The following is a 13,405-nucleotide window of genomic DNA, read 5'->3' as shown; positions in this document are numbered from 1 at the left end:
TGCAGTCTCAGGTGGGAGTTCGCTGAATGAGTCTACTGAAAATGAGTGTAGACGGAAAAAGCAGTTTGATCTGCGATAATGAGCATTACATAAGTGACATGTCATAATTACTGTTACAGTGCCGAATGTTCCAAACTGTGAGTCGCATCATTCTGTGAGTTCCCTCCGTACATTACAGGGTTTGGCTCTCTCGAATGCTTTGTGAGAAAAATGATGAACTGGAAATATCTAGAGTAGTTCTAGAAAAACTATTTCCAGAATCTTATCTCAGCATCGCAAAGAATATAAAAAGTTTCTAAAGACAAGGTTAGTGCAGGAGTTGAATAAACTAAATACTTTGTTTTTCGAAACCATCTTGCCATAGTAAACGTATGAAGTTCCCCTAGGTAGAGCTAGTCATTACGGATGATTGTGCCCATTGCGTACCATAAAAATTTAATTTGCGACCTACAATATTTACAAACTCAATTAACTCTGAATAAGTGGACCACTTGGCATTAAAGATTGGCCTCACCATGACTGTCTGCCAACATCTACATAATAATTTCCATGAACCAATGTATTTCAAGAAAATATTTGGTACGAGCTGCTTAAAACACAATAGCACTTTTTAACAAGTGCTGACTACGTTAGAAAACATGATTGTGCTTTGAAGACGGGGACATAGGAAGGACAGACACCACAGAGTGCTAACTTTCAACTGATTTAATTCAAGAACCTCAGCGTAGAAACACAATGCGTCACCGCACCACATCTCAACCAATCCGTGGCCCTGCCACGGACCGCAAGTACGCCAACTCCTTATCCGCCAAGTCAATTGACGCCACACTGACACAACACATGCCGGAACTATTTATAGCATCAGCCTCCATAATCTCTCTAACAGTCATATCTTTGTGCCTAGCAAGAACAGTAGACTGAGCAAATAATGGTTTGCACTCGCAGTCATGATCTGTCGTGTCACTGTCATGACTGCGGGTGCAAACCATTATTTGCTTCGTCTACTGCTCTTGAGAGGCACAAAGATAGGACTGTTAGCGAGATTATGGAGGCTGACACTATAAATAGTTCCGGCACAAGTTGTGTCAGTGTGGCGTCAATTGACTTGGCGGATAAGGAGTTGACGTACTTGCGGTCCGTGGCAGGGCCACGGATTGGTTGAGATGTGGTGCGGTGACACAGTCCGTTTCTACGCTGAGGTTCTTGAATTAAATCAGTTGAAAGTTAGCGCTCTGTTGTGTCTGTCCTTCCTACGTCCCCGTCTTCCAAGCACAATCATGTTTTCTACCGCACTTTTTAACACTAATAGAAAGCCTGTAGTGGGCCACAACTTAAGCAGTTTTCACTTCATTATAAAGAGCAATCACACATATGTGAACCATGAATATAGGCCTGCACTAAATTTTTTTCTTAAGCTGAACGTGCTATGCTCTGTTTACTATATAAATCTTTGCAGAGCTGACAATGTGCAAGTTCCTGTTTTTCTATATTTCACATGTCCCAACTGGTGGGTGTGGTAGGGACATAAGATTGATGACACCAACGAAACACAATGATTATTTTAAGAATTTGTTTGGGTATAGCACGAGCAAGGCGATCTGCGAGAAGTTATTTCTGTGACACCGTCGAACCTACATCTGCGGGCTTTAAGTTCACATGATAATCATGTCTGCAGGCTCCTTTTTGTAATTGGAATTTCATCCAACCCAAGATTTGAATATGTTTTTTTTTGCATTTTAGGCTTAGTAGTGCTTTTGCTGTTCTATTAATAGGTAAGAAAAATGCTTATTTCAAGTGGCATACCTAACACCTGGTGGCACGAGGACTCCCCTGTCGTGACGCTGATCGAAAGTCACAGGCAGGGAGATACTGCGATGCTCTTGTTGCTGGGATTACCTCCCCCATGGTCCTGGCCAGACCACAGAAAAAGATTGAGTCCAAGCTTGTGGCCACTAGGATCTCCAGATCTCGAGGCACCCAAGTAGCTGAAAATAAAAACAAATCACAATCAAGTACTTGGCAGAGCTACATTAGAATGGCTAGCATATTCTTTCGTGATCAGCACATAGATCCTCTTATTTTAGTCATAGTCACCCACCAGGACAAGGCTACGTAGGCGTTAAAATGATGGGTACCGAATTTAGGCGAATGATCAAATGCATTAATTTAACCCCCTTTCGCCCCAACCTGAGAGACTTCTGTCAAATATTCACATTCAACTGTAAAGACTACAAATAAAACTACTACTGCAATGCAAAGCCGTATAGTGGGAGAGTTTAGCCAGCGGGTGTGGCAACGAAGGCGCCGGAGAGGAGGAAAGGGAGGAGAACGCCGAAGGAGGGATAGAGAAGGCAGCAAAGAGGCAAAGAGATGACCGCCATTTTGACGCAAAGCTGTCGGCACGGAGCACTGCTGAGGCTATGAGTCGTCTGCTACGGGCTTATTTATTTTTTTTTGTCTAAATAAAAGTGCGTTCAAACATAGAGGAACTTCTTTTTTTTAGGTTTTTAAGCCATCGAGGAATAGCACTATATCATTTTATTGCCAGAGCCTGCCAAATAAAAGGAAAGAACCGAAATTTGAATATCGATCCCATGCCGGGCGAATGAATGAAAATGGCGGCCCTCCCTGCTCAGCTGGGAGCAGCCTAGAGTTCACGCGCATGCGCTCACGCCTCTTGCTCTGTGCCGCGGGCTGATCAGCTCACTCGGAAGGAAGACGTTACGGCAGCGAAATCATAGACTGCCGGACTCTCCCCATATATGGCTCTGCTGCAATGGAAAGATTTTCCTACCCTCGCGCTCAGCGAGTGTCGACTGTGGATACAACTTTAGTTCATACACTCGCTGAACATGAGGGTAGAGTGTACCAGCAGAGGGCAGGTGTCTGTATACAAAGAGTTTAGTTGGCACACCAAGAGGCTAACGAATAAGAATGGGTACTACTCTGAGCAAAATGCCAAAAAAGCGAGGATCTCGGCTTGATACTAACAGCGGCACACAGTATCTATTTTACTGACAAAGGGGTACTAAATCATTACTTTCAGCTACCTAACTAAACTAAATATTCTTCCCGGCTTGCTTTTTAGGAAAATCTCTAAATTTACAAGAACTACTAAGACAACGGCTAAAAAAAAAAAAAAAAAGCAATGGCAAAACCAGCAATCGAATTTGCCTGCTCTCCAGTAGCACGACATCTATGGCAGTCAGACCTGCAGATTGAGCAAGCAGTTTAAAAAACAGAGTATGTCCTATGTATAATTTTTTTTTATGCTGCAAAGCAAGCGCTGGAAGGAGGTTTCACGACATTAACGAAATTTCTTGCAATCAGTTGAGAACAAATAACAGCAGTGAACTCCTTGCTCCTGGCATAACGTTTTAGTGTTGCCCATGGAAACTCACATAAATTTGTAAATAAAAACAAAAAAGACTAACCTTCATAAAAAAATCTGTAACTGTGGCAAAGAAAAGTTACCTTGAAGAAAATATGTATAATACAGTTGTACAGCGTCCATTTGTGTGCTTAACCAATTTTGAGGCAAATCGGCGACAATGAAAAGAAGACGTTTGAGTACAATTCAGGGAAAGACAGAAAGGATGCATACCTACAACAAAAAAACTTTAGAACGACCACGGGCAGAAAACTTTGGTGAGGCTCTCGGAGCGACTCCCTGATATGGGCCTGCGCAGACCAGAGAACAAGATCAATCAGAGCTTGCAGCCGTAAGGTGCTTCATACCATGAAGTTACAGAAGCGGGTGCAATTGGAAGCAAAGTGCATTTCATTTCTCTGAAAAACGAAGAGTTTAATAGCTCGTATGCATTCATAAGGTGATACAGTCATGAATGCACAGACTTTTCAATGCAGCGCTATATCACCAACTTGTTAACCATGCCGGGCAACACTAAAAACTGAGAGCATTATTTTAAAGTATCTCAGCTTAAAGTTAACCACGACAGAAGCTTCAAGCCATCCTTGCAAATTCAGTGCACAAAGCAAGCCATGTGACCTTCTAGTTGGACGCCATGATACGTCTAGCTTATAATCATGTGTCATGCTGTTTTAGCTGCAATGGCTTGTAGTGTCAAAAGTGGTCCAGCTTAAAGAGACTAAAAGTATAGACGTTTATGAGTGGGGCCCTCACCTAGTCTGCAGCTACATTGCGAAATAGGACGTTCCAACCGGGATGTTTGCTGCCTGTAACCACACGATCAGCTTGTGCCCAGCGATTGTTCCGAGCTGAATAGATATCCTCGACAGTGCCATTATTTGACAAGCATTTCTATGAATGTTAAACATGATTGACTTACAGAGAGACTCCACCTCAACGACTAATGACTTGGGATACCTAACTGAATACTGATATATCAACTAAATGCAAAACAATTACCTGGCAAGCATTAAATTTTTCAAGAGGCTGGGTCGACTCTGCATTAAGTTGAAGGAGTCGATGCGTAATAGGACAATACAAACAAAAATATGCCTTAGAATTCCTTTTGCACCCCCAAAATGATGTGTTTTTGAAGGTAAGGTACACAACGTTCTTGATTTAGAAAGTGCCTCAGCTGTACAAATGCATATGCAATAAGGGCACTTGCCAAGCCTATTCTACTCAGCTCTGTGCAGGTTAAGCTAAGTTAGAGTATAGAAGTACACGCTCACTGACACCATCAGAAAGGCAGGGAGAAGTCTCCGTTGTTCCACCTCCAGCCCGTCTGCTGCCTTCGATGACGTTTCAGCGCCTGATGAGCCTGGAGCGAGCACATCTGTCCAAAGCGGGGTGAAAAGCACAAGCACGTGCTGGAGGACCCCCAGCCATTCTCTTTTTGTCATCGGCTATACTACATATTTTTAGTAAGACATATTTTTAAGTGAGGAAAAGTACTGCAAATATGCAGTCCACCTTAAAGATAACAACAGTTGCCATTCACCATTTTCCAAATAAGTGCTCCCACCTATCGTAACATCTACACATATGGTACGTGAGTAGGTTCAGGACTGAGAGGCTAGAAAACGAAGCACTCACAAGGCTTGTCTGGCCCTTCCAACCATGCGGGTACATTCGTTGCAAGTTCCCGATTTGTAGACAAAATGATTTAGAATGAGCAAATCTTGTCTACGCCCGAGGTAGAACATTGAATTGAGATTCCCCCATATTGTGCGAACCATCCTTCAAACTGCGGTACCACCTGCAAATGAACTATGTTGTGCTGCGGCACGCGTCCATGCTGCCTGCTTCAGAGGAAAACCACTGCTCCTGTTGAAGACGACATCCCACAGTGTACAGGCAACAATGTTTAATGAACTAAAACAAAATTGATATCATTCAATAGACACAGATAGGCTCACAAAGTGTCGACACCATGATTGTTGTTGTTGGTTTTACTCTTGCATACAAACAAAAGTGACTTCCTCTCTCCTCCGATGTACAGTAAAACCCCCTTATCTTGGTGGCCCCTATTTCTTTTCGAATCGGTCACAGAGGACATAATCACAGCCACTGAATTCCGCAAAATTACAGGCCACGAAAATTAAAGGGTCGCCAACATTAAGGGGTTTACTGTTCTTCTGAGTGTCACATGATGTTAACATTTCAAGGAGGCTGAAGGTATTGCTTTAAGAAAAAATTGACCTATGAAAAAAAATGCCCTTCTCCAGGTTAGGCACACCGAGGTTCTTTTGCACTACCTATAAGGCGGCAAGTTTGTTTCGGCAGAGCTTTTGGTAAAACGGAGTCACAAAAGCAGTTATACTTGGCGTCAACTATTTTGTGCTGCATTATTAAGCTAGAGTAAATTCCACAGTGTTTTGGCACAGCGCTGTTTGTTGCGAGAGCATATGTGGTTTATTGCTGCATCCCATTTGCATGATCTAGAGACACTAGCGCTGACAGAGTTGGAGCACTCCAAATATTAACAGCCGACTGTAGAAGCATTGAGAGATGCACACATGCGAACTGTGCATTACTTAAAGGTGGATTCGAGCAAAGGTAAAAACAATATCTATACTTACGGCGGCCATACTTGCCTTTCCCAAGCACGACCACTTTTCCCTCGGTAGCACCATCCAGTAAGAAGCACCAGCAACACGCCCATGAGACGCCGCCGACTCCTGGATTGAATGACGACCCGCCTGAGGTCTTGGAAGGAGAACCGGAACACTGCTTTAGGTCAGATGTTGTATCTGGTGGGGCAGGGACTAAAAGTAAAAATTAACAAATGTATATGAAGCGCTACATTCCTATAGGATGGCAGTATTTCTTTTAGGCCAGTGATGCGCTTTAATCATACACAAATGGTTGGTTTATATGATGAACCAGCAGCCCCTATTTTGCTTAAGTGTAACGCAGTGTCGAACGTTACGTCCGACGGAACCCGAAATAAAAATTAAAGTTACGCCCAACGTAACTGTCAAGCATTCGAGTTACGTCCGACGTAACCCAAAATAAAAATTAAAGTTACCGTATTTACTCGAAAATAGGTCGAACCCTATTTGTTGGACCCACCGAGAATAAAAAAATAAATAGTTCAAATATATGTCGACCTTTTTTTTATTTTTAAAAACGGGGGAAATTTTGGGCAAAAGAAACAAACCTTTATTTACATCACTCTCAGCTAAATCACGGGGCGATGCCAAAAACTTAATCACCGTCAGAACTTCTGGACATGTCATCGTCGTCCGAAGCTTCGTCAGCTTGGTAGACATCCTCGCAAATTCGCAACAATACTTCACTGACACCGTGGTAAAATGGCGACAAGAAGAAACGAAACAAGGTGCGAAGCGACGAAAGACAAACTACAAAGACGCAAGCAAAGCCGCCGTGTCGCCATGAGCAACACGCGAGCCGAGCCGCCTCAAACAACAAACAAAAGTAACTTTTTTTTTTTTTGTGCGCGTTTGCGAGGATGGAGGGCAAAGTGCATGGCGCATCGCGTTTCTTTCCTTCCCCGTTGCCCAGCAAGGGGAACGGTAGCGGCTAGAGGCGCGATGGCGAAACCAGGCGAAACAACGCGATGGCGAAACAACCACCTGCCACCGCGGTTGTTTTCGTGCACCAAAAGCGTTTTGAAACAAGAAGCGGCGCGGCTCTACGGCAACTCCGGCTCGGTGACTCGATAGCTCCATGCCTCCGGTAGGGTCGCAAAATTTGGTCGCGAATGTAGGTCAAAAGTCTTTAATCGCAATTTCCGAAAAAAAAAAAAAAAAAAAAAAAAAGGTCCATTTATATTTGAATGAACACGGTAGTCCGCCGCGCGACGAGACACACATTATGAAAGCGATTGGTGCGAGCGACCAAGGCGATGAGCGACGTTTTGAGAAGCCCAAGAACCGAGTGGCGCAAGCAGCGAGAGTGAGAAATCTTCGTCGCTCGGCGCCGGCACTCGTAGCTTCTCGCCGTCGCTCGTCTCGTTGATCGCTATATTGCTTACATGCCGTTCAGAAAGGCGCTCTAAGTGCTTACCATTGCATTGGGACCAGCCTCGCATCCAACCGTAACCAGTCTTGACTTTTTTTTAAAGCCGCCGAGGTAGAAGTTAACATCGTACATGCATCGTTTTCAAGCATGGCTCCTCGTTCATTGCTCGATTTATATTTTCCGTAAATGACAAACCGCAATGAAGCACAATTATTCTAGTTCAAAATTGTTACGAACACTTGGCACGCATGCTTACACTGTAGCGCACCTAACGTAATTTAAAAGTAGAACGAAAACGTGACGAGATTCGCTTACCGCTTCACGGAGACAGACGTCTTCGGATCCTAGGCCTCACGGCCGAACTGGGAAGTCGCCTGCGGTCCGGCGATCGGACGAGTCGAGCCGGCCTGACACAGGTTGACCACGCCTCGTTGAACTATGAGAGGCGCCGTCGAGTTGAGAGCCAGAGACGCAGTAGAAACGGACCGTAAAACATCTGTCCCCCAAAACGCAGAACGAGCCAGCGACGCCAAAACCGCCAAAACTACTACGTCGCCATCTCCGCGACGACCGGAAGCGTGGAAGCCGGGAAGTCAGAAAAGGCGCGACAGCGGAAGCCACTGGGCGGAAGCTTTTCGTTTCGGTTTCGCTTTTCTCCGACGCCGGGTTTGCGGCTGGTAGCGACGACGCGAGGGGCCACGAAAAGACGCCGAGTTGGCCGAGTACGAGTCACGGCCCACGATACGAGCAACGGGCCGTTTGCCGCTGTCGACCGGCGATGCGGTATCCGCGGCTTGGTGTCACGATCGGTTTGTTGCCGTGCACGCTGACTCAAAGCTCGAAGTTACGCAGTTCCGTTCCGGCACCAGCCGCACCACGTTTTCCGGTGCATCGCACGTGGAGGCCTTTCGACGTATTTAGTGACCGTAAAGACAGTGCCCGCTGTCTTCGGTGCTGTAGAAGAAGTTGCGAGACGGAAGAAGCATCGAAACCAAGGCGTTTAGGACTCCAGGCCGGGCCGCCAGTTCACTCTGAACGAGAGGCGACATCTGTGCGCACGCTTTGAGGAAGCCTCCGCGTTTCGCCGCGCCAGAACTCGTCGATCGCGACCGTACCCCGAGTCCGAGAGGCTCTTGCGCAGCCGGGAACGGCACCGAGGTAGGAGCTGCTCGTTCTGCGCTACCATGCAGTGCTCAACAGTGCTCGGGGCTCTCGGTGTCGTTCGTGCTTGCACCGATGTCTTTGTGACCCCTTCGGACACGCAAGTCGTACTTCGCAAAGGTTTGGACGGGGCCGCCCACACCGAGCAGCTCCGCTATATTCCGCTTAGTTATGATCACAATAAAAGCTTGCGTTTGTTCTCGGGAAAAAAATTGCGGGACCGCTCTCCGCGCCGCCGACGAGATTGGCCGCCTCCATGTTCTCAGCTGTTCACTCGCTCCCGCAGCGAGCGCCTTCCGATAATCCTCCCCGTTCCAAAATGCGATGCGATCTCCGTTTACATGGGCTGAATGAATGCGCACTCGATATCTCGATCCACCTCTGTCTAGCGACTTTAATGCGATGCGCTTTGCGCATTATGCCGTTTACATGACCGCATATGGAATGCGGCAACTGGATTCAATACGACTAAGTCGCATTCATGTAAACGCGGCTCATGCTCTTTTTCGACATGTATGGTGTATGTAACGATACCGGTGGTAAACGATGGACGTTTTGTTGGAAGACGGCGGTCGTCTCTCTGCATGTATGATTTGGATATAACGGTGGTGGTGTGGTATAAGCGTTTTTTGATGGAAAGATGGCGGTCGCCTACGTCATCGGCCGCAAAATCATACCAGCACACCGAATCATATCGGCAAGCAAACTGGCTGCCAGTATAGACAGACCCGGAGCCATAGCGGTGCCGGTATCTCCAGTTATGCAGAAAGCCGAACCAAACTAGCTGCATACATAATAACAAGAAATTATACTGGTGTCATACCAGAACTGTACAAGCAGCAGGTTTGTTTCTTGTACGTTTTTCCAATAGGGTATGTTCAAACTATCTAATTATAACAGCTGCAAGGCAAAGTTGCGGCTAGTTTCTTCAACATTATCAATACCGGAGAAAGCAGTTGCAACACCAGCACACACAGCAATCTAGTCAAATGGGGTGGTGTAAGTAGAAGCGAGGACACTTGGTCCGCACAGCACTATACTTATTTCCACCCCAAGAAGAAAGGAAGTTTTGCGCATTGTTCATACGACGGACAAAGAAGTTCTCACAAAATTTGATTGTCGGAGGCAAAAGTGATGCCTTTGATGTTCGAAACATGTACATCCTAATAAAATGGCATATATCTTTGCCTCCCATGTGAGTGGCTGCATCTGGAACGACCGAAACAACAAACCCATTGGGTGTTACGGAAAGCACAACCGTGCGCCCTGTGTTCTGGTTGTGATTCCTCCAATCCAGTGACGGACATGGTACCAGCAAACATGGAAATAGTGAAAGGTTATCCTTTTTCACGTGAAGTACTCTCCTTATTCGTGGGACCAGGGTTGTGTTACAATGGTAAAATAGCATGTCCCATACTCCGTTCAGCCCTCAGCTGAGACTGTGAAGGGAGCTACTTGCCCGCCGGACCAATTAGCCACCTCCCTTTCGTCACCTCATCCCGCTCTGCACGTGGGTGTGGGCGGGAGCGTGATCACATGGCGAAAGACACGTGTGACAGGTCCAACGAAGACATAGCTTCCACTGCATGCAGTCTCAGCTTAGGGGTGAACGGAGTACTCTAAAAAATGCTTGTGCATCTACTTTCACGCACAACACTCGGAGAGCCAATCACCGCAATTTACAGAGGCAGCTCAGCGAATGACAATTCCGAAACATATGTTTAGACCGAAAAAACGCAGTCTGAGTTGTGACATTAAGCAATGCAAAACGTCACACTTGCATTGCTTAATGTCACAACTCAGACTGCGTTTTTTCGTCTAAACATATGCTTCGGCATTGTCATTCACTGAGCTGCCTCCGTAAGTTGCGGTGATTGGCTCTCCGAGTGTTGTGTGGGAAAGCAGACTCACGGGCTTTTTTTAGAGTGAGTCACTGGCAAGGTGTGAATGGATGGGTGTCTCTTTCAAATGCCCCTGCCTCCAGCATGCGGCCACTGACTTTACCCATGCTTCGTCCGTGCATGCACGTCAGAGGTTCAAGAGACTACGAAGCATAATCGGAGGTAGGAAGCTCACGCTGAAGGTCGGACAACTGAAACTACTGCCTGAAAGGGGGAAATTTTCATATGTTTCCATCTCGGAGTAAATCGATTAGTGCTAGCATTTGCACTGCTTGCTTTGTCTACGTGATCTCAAAATGAGACTTTTATATATATGTTGATATATTGCTGCTAAAATTTACGCTGCGAGCTCTATCCTGTAAAAATGAAAATAAATAAAGCTTGAGGCTATTCAAACCTGTCTGCCAGCAACGGAGAAGCGGTTGAGGTGCTGACAATCGCCATGTGTGCCAAAATTGCTGCATTTCTTCCAGCGGTTGCAGGAGTGTACATGCAGCGCACAGCTGTCATTCCAATCGCTGTGGTCACAACGGACGCAGTCGTTGTGACCAGTGAACTGGAACTGACTGCAGATCTCTGAACTAAGATTGCCATAGCAATGGTTAGATGATACTCTGACCACCAACCTCCCCATGCTATGCATCTATACTCCGTTTCACGATAAATTCGCAAACTGTGGACGTCACGGCCCCTCCGAACCAATAAGAGCATCGGAGCGAGGCACGTGACATCATGTTACTGGAGCGTGTGTCGCTGCGCCAAATAGGAGGCCCGGAGAATCTGGTTGTCGTCTGCTGGCCAAGGGTCGTCTGCTGTGAAACTAACTTTGGGCGTTTCCTCCCAGTTTCCTCCCATAGAGACGCATAGGATGAGACCTGCATGCTCATTTGAATTACCTGCGAGTTTGAATTAACGAGATTTGACTGTATATTGCCGATAGAGATGGCATCGTGTGAGTTCAATTGCCATTCAAAGGAAAAGAAGCCTAGAACTACTTTTTGTCATGGACGGCGCTGTTGCTGTGGCGGTAACGAGGCCTCTGTGGGCTCAAACATGGAGGGTCTTCACGTGCCTTATGACGCTCTTATTGGGTCGCAGAAGCCGCAGCCTCCACAGTTCAACAAGTTATGGTGAAACGAAGTATAGGGGAGTAGAAAAAGAGCAAGTGTGAGGGAATAGAACATTAGACGGGTGTCCTCCACGCTGTCGATGCTTCAAACCCCAGACTGCCATTCGTCCTCTTCTTGAGGACTGTAGGCCTCCATGAGCAGATCTGCGCATCAAAAAACAAAAATGGAAGTAATTCAGCACTGTCATAATCTAAAAAGAAGCGGAAGCATAAAATAATGTTCTAACATTCCTTATACAACAAGGCCAATATTCCTAGAAACTGGTCCCTGCCACTTAAAAAAAATAGAAATAGAACACAGCTTTTGCTTGTGTGCTAGTTTTTCTGTTAAAGCATTTGTACATATACGTATAATGCCCGTAAACTTTTACTTTATCTGAAATAGTAAAAGGCGGTTCCACGAAACGCCTTTTGACTTCTGGTAAGCTGCGTCTAGCCATGTTGATGAACAGCATCTGCCACTTCCCTTTTTGCTTTCAAAAAGACGATTAGTTATTGGCATCATTTTTTTGTGATGGTGAAATGCGAAAGCATGGAAAGCACCATCGCAGATGAAAATTAAAGAGAACACCTTCAAGGGACATTGACATCCCGAAACAAATGTTTATGTTTTGCCAGGCGATCTATTATGGTGCAAGACGACTACCCAATCAGCATTTTGCTACAGCGTCACATATATTTTTCATGAAGCCAAAAAACGCAACTGCTCGACACTGAAACCGAAACTGGACTGGGGAGGAAGAAAAGAGAGGAGAAAGATACCAGAAATTACGTGTCTGTGCTACTTTTTCTTTTTTTCGATCAACGTATTTGCAGTTTTTTAGAAGGCACAAAAAATGTGTATCATATTTTTGTCGATTTCTAGTATTGAGTGTGCGCCTCGATGACCCACGACTTTGATTAGCTTGGGTGGTTGTTTCTAACCATAGAAACCGGCATGTGACCACAGAGGAGAGAGTGAGCGCGACTTAAACCAACCAGCTCTCAATGGGCGGCTTTAGGGCGGAAAGACAACAAGTTTTGAGCCGCAAATTGTGTTCTGGGTAGTTGGGCCCTTGTATGTCAAGTACAAATAAAAACCTTGACGAGCATAAATACCCTGTTAGTGTACCTTTAAGTGATCTGATATTACACCAAAAATAGAAAACAAATTATGTTCTACGAACCAAATGCCGCGGTGAAGATAAACCGAACACAGGCTGCAACTATTGTTTGGAATTTGACATTGGAAGTAATCGCCAGGCCTGTGGTTCCTTATAGCCGCGTCCCATAGAGCAACAGACAGCAACAAACGACAGCGACGCACGGCAACGAGTGACAGACGACATCGATAGACAGCCTGTTTGTCGGAGTCCGCCATCCCACCTGGCGGACACGACGCAGAACACGGGGACAAGGAAACCTGTTTCCTAGTGGGACTGGAGTTGTCAACAAAACACTTCAAAAGGCACGAACAAACTGAGTCTGGCGACGCAGTTTTTGTGTTTTGCTCTTTGGGCGTAAAGCGCGCTGACAAACATGGTGAAAGTGGAGACGATTACTTTAGTTCTTGATTAAAGCTTCCGCTTGTCTTCATATGCCATTGGCAACTTTCCGCAAACAGTCGTGACAATCGACACCAAACTTTTTCCGAACTATAATACCCAAATCGTTCCTTTTTTGGGTCGTTCGAGGAATTGTAGGTGAGCCCCACGGAATTTTACGCCGATTTTGAGGATGTTCATAACTTCACATCCGAATAATCGAGGGCAGGCGTTTTTGGGAGGGCAATACGGCATCCCAATTATCACAGAACGT

This window comes from Ixodes scapularis, unplaced genomic scaffold, assembly GCF_016920785.2.
Source record: "Ixodes scapularis isolate PalLabHiFi unplaced genomic scaffold, ASM1692078v2 PGA_scaffold1__304_contigs__length_218370807, whole genome shotgun sequence".
Classification (NCBI taxonomy): Eukaryota; Metazoa; Arthropoda; class Arachnida; order Ixodida; family Ixodidae; genus Ixodes; species Ixodes scapularis.
This window is presented reverse-complemented; position numbering follows the sequence as displayed.